The 17747-nt window shown below is 36.8% G+C and overlaps 1 protein-coding gene across 11 annotated transcripts in view; it reads right to left on the reverse strand.

Annotated features, from left to right (window-relative positions):
- The window catches only part of CDH11 (cadherin 11), a 79263-nt gene that overhangs the window by 19173 nt on the left and 42343 nt on the right, over window positions 1–17747 (reverse strand). Inside the window, exon 4 of one of the 11 annotated variants that reach the window (XM_075765866.1) lies at window positions 2996–3068. The exons of 8 other annotated variants lie outside the window; for them this stretch is intronic. The gene's annotated coding sequence lies outside the window, so the exon portion shown is untranslated. Of the gene's footprint in view, window positions 1–818; window positions 978–2995; window positions 3087–17747 lie in introns of those variants that run through there. 2 more of the 11 variants (XM_075765868.1, XM_075765869.1) reach the window with 2 other exon arrangements.

Genomic DNA, 17747 nt, shown 5'->3' on the forward strand with positions numbered 1-17747 from the left:
TTGAGATGCAACAATTTTTTTATTAAGCAAAATAAAACTAGGACTACATAGGGAAATTTCAAGAGAATAAGAAGATTAAAATATATTAATAATTAGGAAATACTGAGTAATGAGCATATTTGGTGTTTTGTTACATGTAACTGCCACCTTGTAAAATCTCCTGACTTGCTGGTTAGGGCACTCGTTTGGAAGTTGAAAGATAGAGAATCATATTCTCTCATGATCCTTCCAAATGAATTTAACCCAAGATGCAAGATAACTGTAGAAATACCTAATTTATGTCTAAGCCCTCTTTGGAGCTTAGATATAAGCCTTAGATACAAGCTGTTAAGTCATAGGTTTAGATAGAAGAAAGATACCAAGATACTTGCTTAGCAAGAATGGAATATTTCTACTCATGTCTGGAAAAAGGCCTTTTCATAACCAACAGATTTTTATGCTGAAAATAACTACCTATGTTTTTCTAGGCAGGAGCAGTGGCTCACAGAGCTCCAAGGACCTGCATTTTGGATTTAGACCCTTGAAGTAGCCCTTCTACCTCCCTCTGAGGATGAAGTCATCAAAGCGGCAAAGCAGCATTGATTACCAATTCTGCTTTGTGCTGGTGACAATAAATGCCACAAACCAATAAAAACATATTCAGATACTTTTGATAATATTACAATTGATTTGGCTATTTATTCCTACTTTTCCTGTGATTTAAATTACCAGAATTATATGGATTTCTTACTTTCTAATAATTCTTAAAACACTAGATCAGAATTAATATTTGAAGCAGAAATTGCATAATACAGTGAAACCTGAACTAAGGTCTATACCTCCAGCAGCTAACAATCCATCATAAAGGCCACTTTGACTTATCCCTGGGGTTTGCAATATATTCTCCTTCAATCTTTACAGAACAGCCAATTTTTACAAGGTCCCTACAATGTTTGTTTCAGTTTTCTGTGTAATTCACTTTACTGTTCTCCAAGATACTGACAAAACACTCAATGTTATATTCATACAGGCATATTTATAAATATAAGCTACCATTTTCTTTAAAACAGGATGATTTTTTATGAGAAATAAGGGGATCTTACACACACTATTTGTAGCAGAGAAAATGTGACTATAGGGAAAAGCTTGAACATACATCACATTCTATAACTCCAGCAACACATATCTCACTAGTATCAAACTCATCTCAGGATGTCTTTCTCAAATCCTGAGGAGTCATATCCCTTTGCGCAGTAACATGGACAGACAAGGGCATATAAATAATTAATAAATAAGGAATTAAATATTTGAGTTTATTTCCCCCCCAAAAAATATAAGTTTTCATTTTTATTCTACTGAAAACTGAAATCACCTCAATTACACCACCACAATGGCTCCAGCATAATGAATTAAAGTTATACATATAGCTGCAAGCATAATCTGGCTTTCCTAAGCATATTTATTAAGTACAATATTTGGTGTATCCATTTGATCTTTTACTATTGTTATGTCACATTACAGATGACTCATTCCAGTATGAAAGACATGAAAAAGAAAACAATCTATATTATTTTGGTCAGAAAAAATGCTTTTATTATGACACGATATATGTGTGTGAAGTGTGGAGCATTAGGTCTGCGGCTTTAGAGCTAATTTCGTATCTCCATTTTGTTCAGGTCTATAAATAAAGTGGGACCTGAAAACTGAGATTTAACCTATTTTGGAAATGGCTTAAATATGAAAAGCCTTTCAACACTAGTTATTATAGTATCTTTTTATGGTAATAGTTAATTCTAAAAGGAAAGGACACTTTTTTCCCCTCTGGTTTTGCATGGAAAAAATAAAATTCAAGCCCCTAGTATGCAGTATTTACTTACCAAGCTTCCCTATCATTTAACTTTATTAAACCATAGTAAGTCAAGCCATCAAATTCTCTACTCATCCCACAGATGTAAAATGAGTTATTCTGTCCTGTTTGGTAAACGCCTCTGGATTTACATCCTTGTAGCAGGTGTAAATTTAACCCCACAGCAAGCAGGCTCTGAGGTTACCTCATCTGGCTGCTTTGTATACAGAAATCTATTGATGCAATCAAATTCTACACATTAAGGCCAGTTCAGTCTGCTTCATAATTGCATTCAGTTAATCAATGATATTGCTATTTCAGATGTAGTTTGCTATGCAGTATCCTTTGAGCCAAAGAGTCTTCAATGCCATGCCCAGTATAGCTAATTATGCTGGACAGGTACCCTTGCTGTAGGGATGTACGGCATGTTACTCGTGTGCAGCAGTTAGAGGTACTTGGGCTCTTGGGCTGTTAAACGGGGCCTACACGCTCCAAACAGAAATTGAATAGGAAGGTACACCTAGACAGCTGTATGTTTTTAAACCTGCTGTGAAAAAAAAAGTAAGTAAACTGCTTACATTAATAGATTTTGGATGCATTTGAAAATTAAACTCACTGATAATTATTCTTCATTAACATCACATAATGATCTCAACAATGAAAATAAGTAAACAAATATGACCATTATTCCCAAACTTCTCAATACTGTTATGTAAATTAGTAAACACATTATAAAGATGCTTAACAATAATGGACGAGTCAAGCTGATACATATGCTGCTTATTATCAGCTATTCAAGTGTGAAGTGCTGGAAACAAAATATTAATCACACATCCATGCTTAATTTACTAATAAGGATTTAAAGCAAAAATTGTTTGCTACCTTTTGTTTTATCGTCTGTATATACACGCATAGAGAGGAAGCAATAAGGCTACATGTCTTGAAGATAAAGAATACTATTATCTCTCATCCACTACTTGGGCTAAAAAAAAAAAAAATCACTAAGACTGTTTATGGTAATTGCTTCCATTCTGAGATATAATGTGAAAGGAGTCTATGCTAGTAACACCAAGTCGGGTGTTTAGTAAGTGACCTACTGCTAGATAGGCTGCAATTAAAGCTGGAGCTGCAGGCAATAAGGTCTCCCTGGCCTCCTCGTGCCCCTCTCACCTTCTCTCTTCCCGAAGCTCATACTCTCTGTTCAGTTGCGTAGTGGTTGCCACAGCGGTAAGCCCTCTGACTCCTATCGGCACAAGAAAAGCTAATAGAATAAATCAACAGGGTTCCACTGAAGTCTATGAAATTACTTAAATTCAAAACAGCTACAGTTTGGCTTTTTATAAACTACTTTCTTCCTAAAAGGCAAGGTGCACAAGATGCTCTTAAGTTAAAGCTGAAATAAAACTTCATTAAAAAGCAAAGCAGTATTATTAACAAGAAAGAAGTCCTTTTTTTCTTCTCTCTTTTTTTTCCCCAAAACAATCTACTTCAAAAATTTCAAATATTTTAACGTTAATTCAGCTTCTGAAAGCCTAGAGTTTCCTACTTCTTCAAGCAGAAAAACAGCTGAACAATTTATAAAGCAATTCCTTTTCTCTTGTGGAAAAATACCTCATAATCCTGCACGCATGAAACACAGATCTGCGGACAGCAGTTGCCACAGCTGACTGGACTGCTGCTCTGGTGAGTGTCCGCAAATTCTCCGTGTGCGGCACTTTTGTGCAGACACTGTACAACGCTACGCGGGTAGTGAACTGTCAGAATCATTTACTGTGAATGCTTCTAGTCTTTTTAAAAAAATCACAGTCTTAGAGATATCCTCAACATTATTGTGATTTCTGCACATAGATTATATTCCTCAACTACAGCAAAGCAAATGTCAGTGAGCAGTTGACCAAACTGCGCATTTTTCTCCATTGTGTTTAGACTTGTGCAATGTATAATTTTGCAATTCTAAGCTTTCCTAAGAAATCTGCAAAAAAAATCTGCTTCCCACTTCCTTAAACATAATGGATGCCAGATTCGAACTAAGGTGGTCTTTTTCTCAAAAGGAACAATGCCATTAACATGTTTTAACTGCATACAAAGAAATGTTGCAATTTTGGTACTGAATAATAGCTCTATCGGGGGAAAACAAGAGTTAACCAACCACCGCACAAAATTAAATCACATCAGAGGCACATGAACACGGTGAGATTCCCAAAGGCTGCCCAGGTAAGTTGATCAGTCAAAGTATGCGGGACTGAGAAACGTTAAAACAGTATGAAGCCCACACTCTGAAAAACAGCACACACGGTGAGGTGTAGACACAAAATGTTTGCATGGAAATAGAAGATCTCCCTAAACAATTGTGAGAACATGCCTTCAGGGCACTTCTACCTACACAGATAATGTCTGTGTTTTGTACTTGTAATTGTTACTTCTGGAAATGCAAAGCTATTAAGTTTCAATTTTAACATAAGAAAAATCTGTTCCACAGTTAGAAAATAAAATCCATTGATATCCCTAATGGAATTATGCTATTCGACTAATTAAGAACACATCTATCATAAACCTGAAAAATGACATAACCATGTCCACGGACTACGGCATGGAGCGAAGCCAGGGTCCGGACTGCTCCCCAACGCATGAACCCCATGCTCCTTGCGCACCCTCGCGCTGGGAGCCCGCGAAGCGCCAAGAGTTGATGCGCAGCACGGCGCAGCAGGGAGGTGGTGGTATGGGGCTCTCCCCGCTCTGGCCAGCTAATCGACAAAGTCGCTCTGCTCTACAAAACTTCACATGCAAATTTGAATGATTGTTTATAGATGACTAATAGACTAAAATAAAGAGCCGGCAAAGATTATTTTAATGACAAGACCAGTCGCGGAAGTGAAGTCTAGCCAATTTTAAATTTCTTTCATTATATTTATAGCAAAAATAATCCCAAACATTCATGCTGACTTCCTCTGTGCCATTAAATGACCATGTGCCAAATTATAATAGACTAAACAATTTTTCTGATTTGTCTAGGCCATAACTTCTGGATGATACGTTAAAATACCAATTGTTCTTCAGGAATACACTTGGCAGAAACCAGCCAAGAGCACAGTGTAGCAATATAATAATAGCTGATTATGTTCTGAAATGTTTTGCAAAAGTACCAAGTAAATATAGCAAAGTTCCAGTCCAAATGAGAGTTTAGCTGTAATTAGAATTAGCTGAAAAGATGAATGATTTATTTTACAATAATTTTATCATCAGACAAGGAAATGAATAGTTTTTTAATGACAGAATAAATATTGGATCATATTAGTTCTGGAGTTAAGAGTGCCTGAGTTTTGGGCATAAGGATGGAGGGGAGGGCACAGCTGGCTGAGGCCCCGCTGCCCACGGAGGCAGGGAGGGACCTGCTGTGGCCAGGCAAGGCACCACGCTGTGCAGGGGCCTCTCCTCCCTGTAACTCGGCACAGCAAAGCTAACGAGAACCTGGGCATTTTTCTGCTTTTGGGACAGGGCTGTTCTGAGCAGCCTCAGGGCTCATACTCCGTGGTTTAACTTAAATGGTTACCTGAGAGACTTTCTGCCTTGAATACTGTAATCGGGGTCATGAAAAATGAGCAGTTCACATGGAAAGAAGGTAGGAAAAAGATTTCCCGATCAAATAATCTGTCGAGTCCCACTGAGCCCATACTGGTTAATCTTTAGGGCATATCATGAATTTAACTCCTTTGGGAGTTTTTAATAAAATACATGAATTGAGGGATGTGGAATAGTTCTGTGCACAACTGTTTCATTACTCCTGTGCACTGGTGAATGTATGCATAGCAGTGTGAATGGAGGAGCTCAGTCTGGCACGTATTTTTATCCTCTTGTAGATTGCTGTATTCAAATACCTGATGCCTAAGTATTTTCAAGAAATTTATATAAATTAATATGAAAATATTTTTGAAGGATACTAGTTCTTGCTGCAGAAAGCTATTCAGTCCTAACCTCTCTAAATGCCAGGACTATGGTCCTTACCCATCACATACAAAACAGGAAAATTAAAAATTAAAGGACTCCATAACCAGCAAACTGACTTTACAAATATGACTAACCCCATGAGACTAGTCATGTATGTATGTCTCTACAGGTAATGAAGCATTAAAGGCCAATATGCAGTAGCCTGATGCAAAACGTTTTGTCTGAATGGCAAGAACTCTGATCTCTGATACAGAAAAAGATTTTCATGCTGTACATGTAACTCATTTTTCCCAATGTGTAATTCTAAAACAGACCGCCAGCAACTAACTCCCTGTGAGCTTTTCTGAAACACTGAATCTCTCTTCTTGTTGAAGCATATTTCAGGTCTCACTGGAGCGAACAGCAAATAACCCTCATCTGAATGCAAATTGATATCAAATCTTTTGTGTCATTCACAAAACATAATTAGTCTTATGAGACAAAAGTATTTAGTCCAGAAAAGGAAATTTTTCATATTTAAAGATACTTGGGAAAAAAATTCTCTCAGTTATTGCACTGAATAATGAGAACCTCACACTTTCCCAATTCATATTCTGCTGTTTTGCATGGGAGCATGGGTTGCAGTTCTGCAGAGCTAAGTATATATATGTAATTTTTATATGGTGTGCAAACAGCCAAGATTCTAGGCATGTCCTACTACAGAGGGATTCTAGGTCATGGCAAAATTTGTACATACCAAATACATAAATAAAATCTTTACAGAACTGGCGATTTTCATCTTTAGCAATAGAAGTTACCTTAAAAATGCAAAGTAAGTTTTGTAGAATCCTATTCTGAGTTCTGTAGAATCCTATTCTGAGTTTTGTAGAATCCTATGAAAGGAAATCATAATCCTTTGCATTTTTAAATTATGTTTTATAGCACTGTATTGGATTACTGAGATGTTTAAAACCAATAATCCCCAGCTGCTCCAAAGAATAGTTTTTGAAATGTAGCCATATTTTGGTGTAGCAGCTTTGAGACTCAGTATTAGGAAACCATAGACAAAACCATAAAATGATGGCTCTTTGAAAATAGAAGTCATTTTGCAGGAAAGAGGAAGAAAAATAACCTCCTGACTAATATGACGTGATATATCCTTCAGTATCCATCTCTGAAATCATCATGGAAGGAAAGTATTTTCACCAGGCTCTGATTTAATTTGTACTCTTTCAAGAAGAGTGAAATTGCCATTTGGCGTGCCTCATACAAAACAGTAGAAAGTAAGAAGACAACTTAGGACATTATGAAGTGAATGACATAGAAATAAGCCTGAGAGAGTGATATTAAAAGGCTTGGGAAATGAAAAATGGCTGTAAACACAGTTTTACATTTACTTGCTGCCCTGGGGAGATCCACTTAAGATAAATGTGACAGAGGCTGTCTGGTTTTAAGCATAAACTCTACAGGAAAACAACTAGCATAGGAAAGGTAGTCTTATTAAAGAACATAGTGATTGATAGAGTCATTTGAAGTAATGACTAAGCTCTTGGTAGAGTTTATTTTAAACAGTAATTGTGTTCTTGTGCATCTCAAACTGGAATTCTCATAATTTCCTGTATACTCAAAGGCAAATATAGCTGCAACCTATGTCCATGCTCGTTTCAATATAGTTTGCTATTATGTACGTGGCTATAAATGACACCCCGAGGAGGAAATAAATGACAACTAAAGTCAACTTACTTCCAACTACTAATGCTATACTTACATGCTAAGCCAACCCTGATTTTTTTTTCTCTAAGAATTTATACTTATGAATGGTTAAATAACACTTGTGCTGTGACTGATGGTCTTCTTGGTTCATGCCAAAAATGAAACAGAAAGTCAAGAGTGATAACTGAAAACCTATTAAAAAGTAACGACTACAGGCAGGCCTATTCAGCCACCAACCCAAACCAGAAAGAATTCCAACAAGCAATCCATTTCTGTTCTGCTCTATAATCTCTTGCTGAAGGGCTGACAGCCTCCATGCAATCAGAAATCTAAACTGAATCTGTGGTATTGTACTTACAGCTTCATTTCTAGAGGCAGCTTCAGCAGTGCTGCTGAAATGCCAAACTACTATAGCATCTCATGTGGTCTTTATATGACCGATGTGTTCCTCTGCAAAACATTTTTCCACTTTGAATATAATTCTACTAGACTACCTGATCCCCTTCGATTTGGCGTCCCTCAAGTAGAAAAGTTTCTGGTAAAAGATTGCCACTTTGGAAGCGCATACAAACCACCCTGACAGCAGTTTGTTTAAGTCTAACAACCATTGTGACTCTCATTTAGAGAGGTTCACATAATTAGATTCTCTGTAACACTTATCTTTATAAAACTTGACAAGTTAGTCAATTACCAAGAGTTTCTTTTTCAAATACCTTTGCTAGGAAAAGATAGATGAGAGCTAAATTTCTATTCAAAGAGCCTTCTCCTTTTCTCAGCTTTCCTGGAGCTGCAGAGGGAAGAGTTCAGATCCTTCAGCCATGCACAGGTAAGGTTCTTTTTGATAGTTTGCTTAACTGTTCCGGTTTAGTGCAAATCTCTTTGATAAAGAGCATAAAAGCCACTTTGAGATTTTTTTGAATGAGTGATTGAATTAATTTTTTCATAGGCAGAGATTGTCTGTGAAGAGACCTATTTTGGCTCGATAGCATGAGATAACAACATCAGAATATTCAAACACATTCCTAATACAGCGTCAATAGCTCTAATAAAGGAGACCATCACTGTTTAAATACCTAATGGCAGGCCACAGCTCAAAGGACCAAAACTGCAAATTTAAATTATTATTTACAATCCATTAAATCACAAGATTATAATTCAAACAATATTTGCATTAATATCTTGTGAGATGCCTTGTTGTAAGTGGTCACCATAGAATGTTTCCATTTAACTTAAAAAACAAACACACAAACAGAAAGAAAACATCACCTTCATTAGATACAACCCTCCCTTTGGCTTCCTATGCAGCCTGAACTGCTCTGAGCGTAAATCAGAGGAATGATCTGTACTTTCAGTGCTCCAAAGCTGAAGGACTAGACATAATTCCCAATATTATGATACAAAACCAAAAATGCAACAAGAGGTGTTAAGGTGCTGCGATTAAATGCTTAGCATATAAAGAGCACAAAAAACCCATGCTTGTCAGCTTGCAATTAAAATTTCTTTTTCATGCAAATGATACATTTGCAAAAAAGGGCAAATGATTCAGTATATTTTGCATGAACATAATTCATTTTGAGTTAAACCTGTTCATTACATAGTTCTGATTGATCATATGAAACATGAATACATCCCAGAGATTATGGATTGGTACTATTTCTGACCTGTAATTACAGATGATTGTGAGAAAACATTTCATTTCTATTCTTCTGATAAAAACCATTAACAACAATAGTTTTAAGGCAGTGCCTTGCTACAGATGAAACGATGTTTGGCACCACGATATCACGCAGAAGAGGCAAAATTTAAATACCTTGAACCTATAGTTGTTCTTGCATAAAAGCCCTAGTTTCAGAAACTGAAGCTCAGAAATTGGCAAAAATGGGCATTTACTTATTTAGTGTTATTCATAGATGAAGCTATGAATCAGCTATAATTAGATATATTCCATAGGTGCATTATATGTTTTGGAGAGATAAATACTCTACCTTTTGCCACCATTTCTCTGATGTCAAGGGCAAGTCTTGACCTTAAGAGTGCAATAATCAGGACTTGTGGCATATATCTGCATCTTACATCATATATCTTACATCATGAATCGTAGACTTCTGCACCTTAGATCATCAATGTCTTTTTTAACCAACAGGACAGCGAAAAAGTACTTGAGTGTGAATGAACGTTTGGAAGCTTTAGCTTCCAAATCAATAACAGATAGTTTTGTCCCTAATTAAGACCAGTGAAGTGTTACTTAGAAATGAGCTTGTGGAAAAGAAAGAGGAAAACAACCTGACACTTGGTAGAACTGCTGGATTGAGAACAGTATAATTTTTGGATGGAATGACCTTAATATGAGGCAAGTACAGGGGAAAGAATTTATATTCATAGAGGATAAATAGAGGCAAATAAGAATAATAAAAATTAACATCTGTATGTGCATATATATATACACACACACACACATACATAAAAAAGACTGAAATCTTCAGTCAAAAGAATAGGATGAGGCATCTTCTTTTCACATTAAATATACTCTTAAATTCAGCATATTTTCTACAAAAATGTTCTTTTCAAAAAGTTTCCGGGGTGATATCACTATTTCAATCCAACCAATTTCCTTTGAAGTCTCCCATAATGGTAATTAAATAAATTGCTCTTGCAGTAATTATGTTTTTTCTGGGAAAGGAACTATTAGGGTAAAGAGAGATGAGAGAGTCCGTCACCAAACATAATCTTTCTAAATACATCAGTACTTGCTACATTTATTAGAAGAACGATGGGATACTTAGAAACTTCGGACCTTTTTAGATTTTGTAAAGGAAATGTCGACTTGATGGCTGAAATAAGAAACAAACTAAAAGGACTGCTGACAGTCCTGGGAGCGCACAGACAAAGAAAATGGAAGTTGTGTCAATAGAAAGCTTTTAAAGACCATATGTGTTAAGCCCAAGAGAGCTAGTGTGAACTAGAAGCCCAAATTACCATGTTAGAAGGAAGTAGTTGGTGGACAAGATGAAGGTGACTGAAAGCCCGGGACTAAAGAACAAGTGGATTGTATAAAATGGCATTCTCCATGCGAGCACAAATACATCATGTTTGCAAGAGCACGAAGCCTTGGAGACCAAGTTACTACAGTTCTATTAAGAAGGTACTGTGTATGGCAATTCGTCCGATCAAATACCTCTCATCTCTGTGAATTTTATCATCTTTGATAGACAGAAATGAGGCTTTCACAGTTCCAAGTAATTTCCAAACATGTAACTTTATGTTTCATCTGTACTTTTCCTCTTGCTTAGAAGCCAGGCTAAAATTGTTAGTTGTGGTGTTTGAGTGTACCATGAGTTTCATTTATGTTTTTTCTCAGATTAAGTGTTTTTAACCTTGCTAAAGATTCCCCTATTATCTGTGGAAATTTGCCACATACCTGCTAAGCGACCTGTAGCATCCACCGATGTAACCATCAGAACAGACTGACAAAATCCTCTATCTTGTTCTCTGGTCTAGTCTCAGACTTCACAGGCTCTAAATGCAATACTAATGCTTACTGCTTTTCTTCACATTACAAAGAATCTGGAGGGTTTTGTTTAAAAGCCTATGCAAAAGTTCAGAGAGTATGTTTTGCTTTGTGCATAATGCTGAACACTCCCATCTTCCTTTTTCCTTTAAATTTCTTTGGTAAATAATATAAGGTTGCATAAGACTAACACATATGGATTAGTATGTGAATTTCTTTTTGGTGTCTTTACAATATCACATCCAGGCATAGTGATACAGTGTTCTTCTATAATGCTAACCCTATATTTTCTTGCCACTTTGAAGACCAAAAGACAGTGTTTTCAACTCAAAACCTCACAAGAGTGAGCAAAAGGAAAAGGAATGATTTGATACCGTTTGTACTTTACCTACAATCAAAAATAGCTTCCTGGAAATCCAGTGGTCAGAGAGAATAAAGCACCAGACAGGCACCAGCTGGAGAAACTGGATCTGGGGATTCATCCAAGGACTGGGAACATCTTTCTGAACAGACAGACATATTTCTTGTTCAAATGTAATGGCTGCCAGGGTAAACATTGCCTTAAAAAACTTAACACTTTTTTTTTTTTTTAACTTTTTGTGCAAATTTTGTGCACCCCTTCTGGCTTAAGCTTCAGTAAGTCAGCTTAGAACCAGACCCAAAGAATGATAAATATATATTATAAGCAGGAAGAAGTCATTATGAAGGTCACACACAGGCACTTACATTATGCTATGCCATTTGTAAACACAGCTATAACTAAACCCAACTATAATATGTGACATGAATGGTTGTGTAAGAATAAGATTGCTAATATGAATGTTTACTAAATACCTATTTAATAATGGGGTTGAAATAAATAGTGTAAAATATAATTTTCCATGTGTAACATGAACTTTTTAAAATTTCAGAGCTTTGTAAGCCAGTAAAATGGTGTTACCATTGCTTACAACATGCCAAAGGCTGTGTGCAAAGCTGACAGCACAGGCATCAGGGCCCATTAGGACTTGTTAGGCTTCATCGGGACTTGTCTTGGCCTGCCTGGGGCTTGGTTTTGGCTAACTTACCTGGCTGTAACAGGTTAGCTAAGGACCAGGTCACTATTGCCTAATTTGTTTTGGCTTTTGGCTTAGCTTGGGAAGACTGTATGTTGTAATACTATTGGTTTATGTATATATTTGTATATAATATGTATATATTATGAATAGATAACAATTCGCTATTCTACAATTCACTATTCTGCATAGAACAAACTATGTTTGGCCCCTGAATCAAATGCAGAGTAGAGACAGGCATGGGATAATATGAGGAGATTTGAAAGTCCAGGTACAAGACGACAGTGGAGGGCCCAGGGCTGTAAACTACTCACCAGGGGTCAAGCTACTGGCCATTGAACAAGTGCAACCTTGGAAGCTGCACAAAACCAGTTTGAGAGATAACACAGACAACAAAGGACAGTATTGAATATACGTAAAACACACCATTCCCAGTAAAACTGGATGTAATGTGGAACTACAGACCAAGGGAGAAAGTGCAAGGTGTGGAGATGTGGAGCATGTAGCAAATATAAAAATAACTCCAGATGGATTCTAGAGTGAGGAGGAAGAAAGAATCATGATTGCATTGCTCTGGGATGGAAGGGCTCTCCACCTCTCTTTAGTTAGACTGTTAAGACTTTAGGTGAACAGTACATTCTTGGATTTACACAAAAGTTTTGGTCCTTTGGCCTAGATGAGCCGCACAAGCTGTAGCATAATTAACTGATGGAGACTTCAAGCAACCTAGTCTGAACCCTGGATGCAACACACCAGTAACTACTCACAGGCAAAGTAGTTCAGTCGAACAAAAGACAATGTTGTCAACTGTGTGTAAGCTCATGGTAAAGGAAACGGAGTCTGTGCTGAAAGGAGGTAACAGCATGTGGGGAACAGAAGTAACCTGGATAATGACTGGGCCAACAGAGCACGAACTTCTGCTTAGGAGTTGTTTTGACAATTATTAAAAAAGCCATTACCATTCTATTCTTTGCTAGGAAGTTTTCCCACTTAAACATTTAATTGATCTTTTTTAAATGAAAGCACTTTTTAAGCAAATCAAATCACTACAGATCTACAAGGAGAAAAAAAGATCATTCCATCTGATGCGAGGTTTCTTGAATGCACAACTATTGTATTATTCTGTTTATGCTGTAAGCAGCAAAGTAGCAGTAACCACTGGGTCACCAGCTTTACTATGAAACAGCACATCACAGTCTTTGTTGAGCTTTCTTTGGAGTGAGTCATTGTGATTCACTGAAAGATGGGTCCCTGTGATGGGGCTGTTCCCTCCTATCTCTTATGCCAGGCAGACTGGGAGAGGAGACAGAAGTGGTACCTTTGGACACGTAAGCAGAAGAACATAGCGGTGAAGTCTGCAGTTAGTACCCAGTCTTGAAATGAACAGCTCATTAGTGAATGCTACATGTTTGTGCAAGCACATTCCCTTTCAAAATTAAGAGAAATATTAGAAATATTTTTCTCTCCAACATGCTACAACTCATACAAGTTGCCCGCAGTGAAAGTATGAAAACGGCTCAGAAGGTTGAGGGAGAGTCTTTTGGTTGGTTGGTTATTTTTGCTTCAGCGGAGCCTCAGTTCACAAAATATAGCTTATAGCATGAAACTAAGCCAAGATAGCCAGGAGGCCTCTCCAAATGACCAGACTTTGAGGTTACATAATCTGTTTTTCTGTCTTGGGGGGAGAGAAAGGAGAATGGGAGGCCAATTACCCAAGCTCTCCTGTACAAGTAGGTATAAACCTGTAAAAGTACAAGATCCCAGAACCATGACTTTTCAGTATTTTAGGCAGTTGTTTTTAAAAGAAGACTGTGTTCATAAACAGAACCAGAGAATATCCTGGAGGGTCAGTCCTGTACTTGATTCCAAACATTATATTGGCTCGGACTTCCCTTTTTCTGGCCTCTCCTGTTATACCAATGAATTCATTAGAAGGTTGTGGCTACCAGCCAAAAGAAATGGTTAATGCATCCCAGAGCCCATATTGTTTGAAATATCTTCTGAGAGAGGAATTTATAGCATTGCTATAATAAAACTCAGATTTCAACATTAAAGTGTAAGGCTGTGGACTTGCCACACATACCAGAATTATACAGAAAATCTGAACCATGAAACTCTGAGGAAATTAGGAAAATATGCACTAACATCTTGAAAGAGTCCATTAGGATTTGGTTATACCTCTAAGAACAACTTTAAGCAAGAGATAAATCACATATGATGTTACACAGGCAGCGGCAATGGACCTAAAAGAAATGCCATTGAATCGCAAATCCTGTTTTTAGCCACACTGAAGTACAGCTATTTTAGACTGGTCTAGAGCAGTTACTATCTTAGATAAGAAAAGATGGGGCTGAGTCCTGATTCCTCTCTCGTTTTGCCCCTCCACGCCTCTGCCTGTCTCCAAGAAGGCTAGTTTTTTTTTTTCTTTTATGTAACTGTTTAGTATGTTCTGTTCTATACTATTTTATATTATGTTTGTTATTATGCATTCAAAGTATAACGAAATATGTGCTTTCTGTGCCAAAAGAGCACATAGTAATCTTCTGCAGGAATTACAAAGTATTGCTTTTATAGACAAGAAACTGTATAGCTTTTTCCTGTAAAGGAATACAAGTATAGACTTTGCCTAAAACCTTGGAACAAACCTTCATTTACAAGACAGGGGAATCATTTTTATTCCACTACATGAATTCAGTGGGCTGCCACAGGCCAGTCATAATCTGTTATTGTTTCCCTGCAACCTTGTACTATTAATTTTTCTTTTTAATGAAGTGTCCAGCCTAGTTTAGCTATGGGAACTATGATGGAGCTGCAATATAAATGGTTTATGTCATGCCTTTGTCAAAAGGCTTTCCCCTACAGCACTGAAATGTAATTGAAAAGCCATTTTAAAATAAAGTAGCAGAATGGTTGCAAATGCAGGTTGTCAGGAATAAAGCGGGAAAACCCTTTGCATTACATTAGATTTTACCAATCACAACTTGTGTGACTTTATTAGTGTTTATACAGATTGGTAAAGCCACATAAATTGCATATGTTTGCATGGTTATATTAGCAAGTATTCCTGAAAGATACTGAAACCATTTTAAAGAAGTTTTTCTTCAACTGTGACTTACAATGCAGTAATTGGTTTGTTTAAGCACCTGAAAAGAATTAAATACACCTTTTTTTTTTTTTATTTTATAGCATACAGAGTTTGAGACAGTAAACGAGCTTCTGAGCAGAATTCAAGACAGCTTTCATTGCATATGAAACTTTGAACAGCTGAGTACGCAGTAATCTTTTTATATATAATATATATGTGCAAGACATAATTTAGTTTTCTCTTATGCTTATTTGTTCTCACCTTGGGGGGGTGTGTGTGTTCTTGGAGGCATGACGGTGTATATTTTACTAAATGCTATTAATATTGTTATTATTATTAAAGCCTGAAGATAGCAACTATAAAGAGCATTTATAGTTAAAGCTCACATCAGTTTTCTCAGTAAATCCCCATCAAAATTGTTTCTGAAACACTTTGATATAGCTTTTGGTTCACACTTCTCACCTTTAAAATAACTATGGAAATTTTGTCAGAAATTAATTTTATCAGAACACATATTTCACAACTAATCCAAAAATATTTGAAGTTGTTTTGATTCACAAGCGATTGGATTTTTGGTGATTATTTTAGTCAGTGTATCAATCTTTTAATGCCTTTTTCTCCCCTTGTGGCCAGTCTCTGCAGTTTGTGCAGTGGAGTATCTCCTTTGCTTAGGCAAATCTCAAGCCTTGAGGGAACCTCAGGAGTTTCCCGTGACTTAGCCCAGCCGGGCTGCTCCAGCCCACACCACAGAGCACGCTGCAGCCCAGACAGGGCTGGGAATTCCCAGAAGGCTGAGAAAATGCAGACGTGAGTGTTCGATGACTCAGTTGTTTCAGCATTTGAGCTGAAACAAACTTTTTGGTCACCAAGACCTGAATTTCAGTTCAGGTACATTCCAACAACAAACTACACGTTTCAACACATCAAGATTCTTTCAAGGCAACAGTACTTCCCAGAAATCATTTTCTCTTAAAAAGCAGGTAGGAAAATCTAAAATGTCCATATTATGAGGTGTTAAGACTATAAGAGATAGGGCAGTATGAACATATTTCACTCACCACTTGATGTCTTTTAGAAGTCTTTGTAATTTATAACAAAATAACCATTCTTCTTTGGTATCTGTTTGACCAGGATATGTGTCTTATAATTATTCTAACAATATTTCTAAAGGTGTTTGAGCTCAAGCAAATCTTGAAGAGCACCAACAAAGCAGAGGCAACAAATTCAGACTACATGAAATGAGACTGACACAAGCAGATTGTTCTTAACATTCCACTCTCAGGCCTTACTTTAAGAAGAACCTAATGTTTTGATGTACTTTGGAGCATCATTCTACTAAAACCAAAGCTTTTGCCCTCATATATGAGCCTATTTCATTTAGACTACTAATATCCATCCAAAAATATATGCAATTAGGTAATCCTGCAGATATACTAGGTGTTTGTTCTGTGTTGTAGTTCTGAGGGTTGAAATTGAGAATTCAAATATTCAGGTCTTAAAACCTATATAAATGGCTACTTGTATAGAAGTGAAGTGAGACGTGTAATACAGGTTAAAGCAGGCAATTGGAGATGTAACACTTTCTGTTCGGATATGTAGGTCTCATTAAACGTGCTAGCACTGTAATAAGGCAGGGTAACTGAAAACTAATCTTCTTTCCACCTGGCATTTGTGCAGAAACAAAGCTATACTGCGATTTCCTTCCAAGATCTACTTTGTATGTCAGGAATACCATGTTTTTCTCATTATAGTCTAGGCTTACTATGTGAGGATTAAAAACAAATAATAAAAAGGATGTTATATATGAAAGAGGCAAGGTATACATTGTACAATAGTGATGCATATATCCAGTAAGTGAACCTCAGTTTCTCATTTATATGAGAGGGATTTTTAAATGTGGCAGTATTCTTTTTTGGAGGTCTCATGAACTCTTTATTCATATGTAATGCTTTTCAGAGTAATATAACTGAGAAGAAATTTATCTGTTGTGCCTACTCTCACTCCCTCTAGACCTTCAGTATAGAAAATCCAAGCAGTATAGGAAGGAAATCTCTAGTCAGGATATTCCCACTTGAAGCTACCTGCCATCTTCCAGGGTGACACAGTAGCCAAGTCTATGTTACAGCTCCAAACAAGATCAGTAGTGCCTTTCTGTCTGCCCTGTTGTTCTTTGTTCCATTAACAATAGTTAAACATGAATATTTACCTTCTCAACTGATTATCTAGATGCTGTAACAGGAAATTTGCATTCCTGAACAGGCACAGCTGAAAACAATTTAAGAAAGAAAGATCTTTCAAAAGAAGAGAATTTAAGAAGCATATGGATGCCCAGGTTTATGTGATAATCAACAAAAGCGGTGCTCGTTCCTCCTCTTTTGCAGGGAGGCACTTCACACTCCAACCAGAGGGAACGTCCCACAGTCACTCTGCAGGAAGCTTTCTTTCAGAAATTATTTGCTTGAACTCTGAAATGTAAAAAAGTCTACAAAAATAGACAAAACAGTTTTTCAGCTAAGACATGAAAAAAACTTGAGTAGGGATCAGTTTGTTAACATATACTAGTGAGAGTGATGGGCCTTCAAGTTTTCCTTTAAGGTTATTCCTCACCTTTAATTTGTAAAAATTAAATGTACTTGG

The sequence above is a fragment of the Balearica regulorum genome, chromosome 13 (assembly GCF_011004875.1).
Source record: "Balearica regulorum gibbericeps isolate bBalReg1 chromosome 13, bBalReg1.pri, whole genome shotgun sequence".
In the NCBI taxonomy this organism is placed as follows: Eukaryota; Metazoa; Chordata; class Aves; order Gruiformes; family Gruidae; genus Balearica; species Balearica regulorum.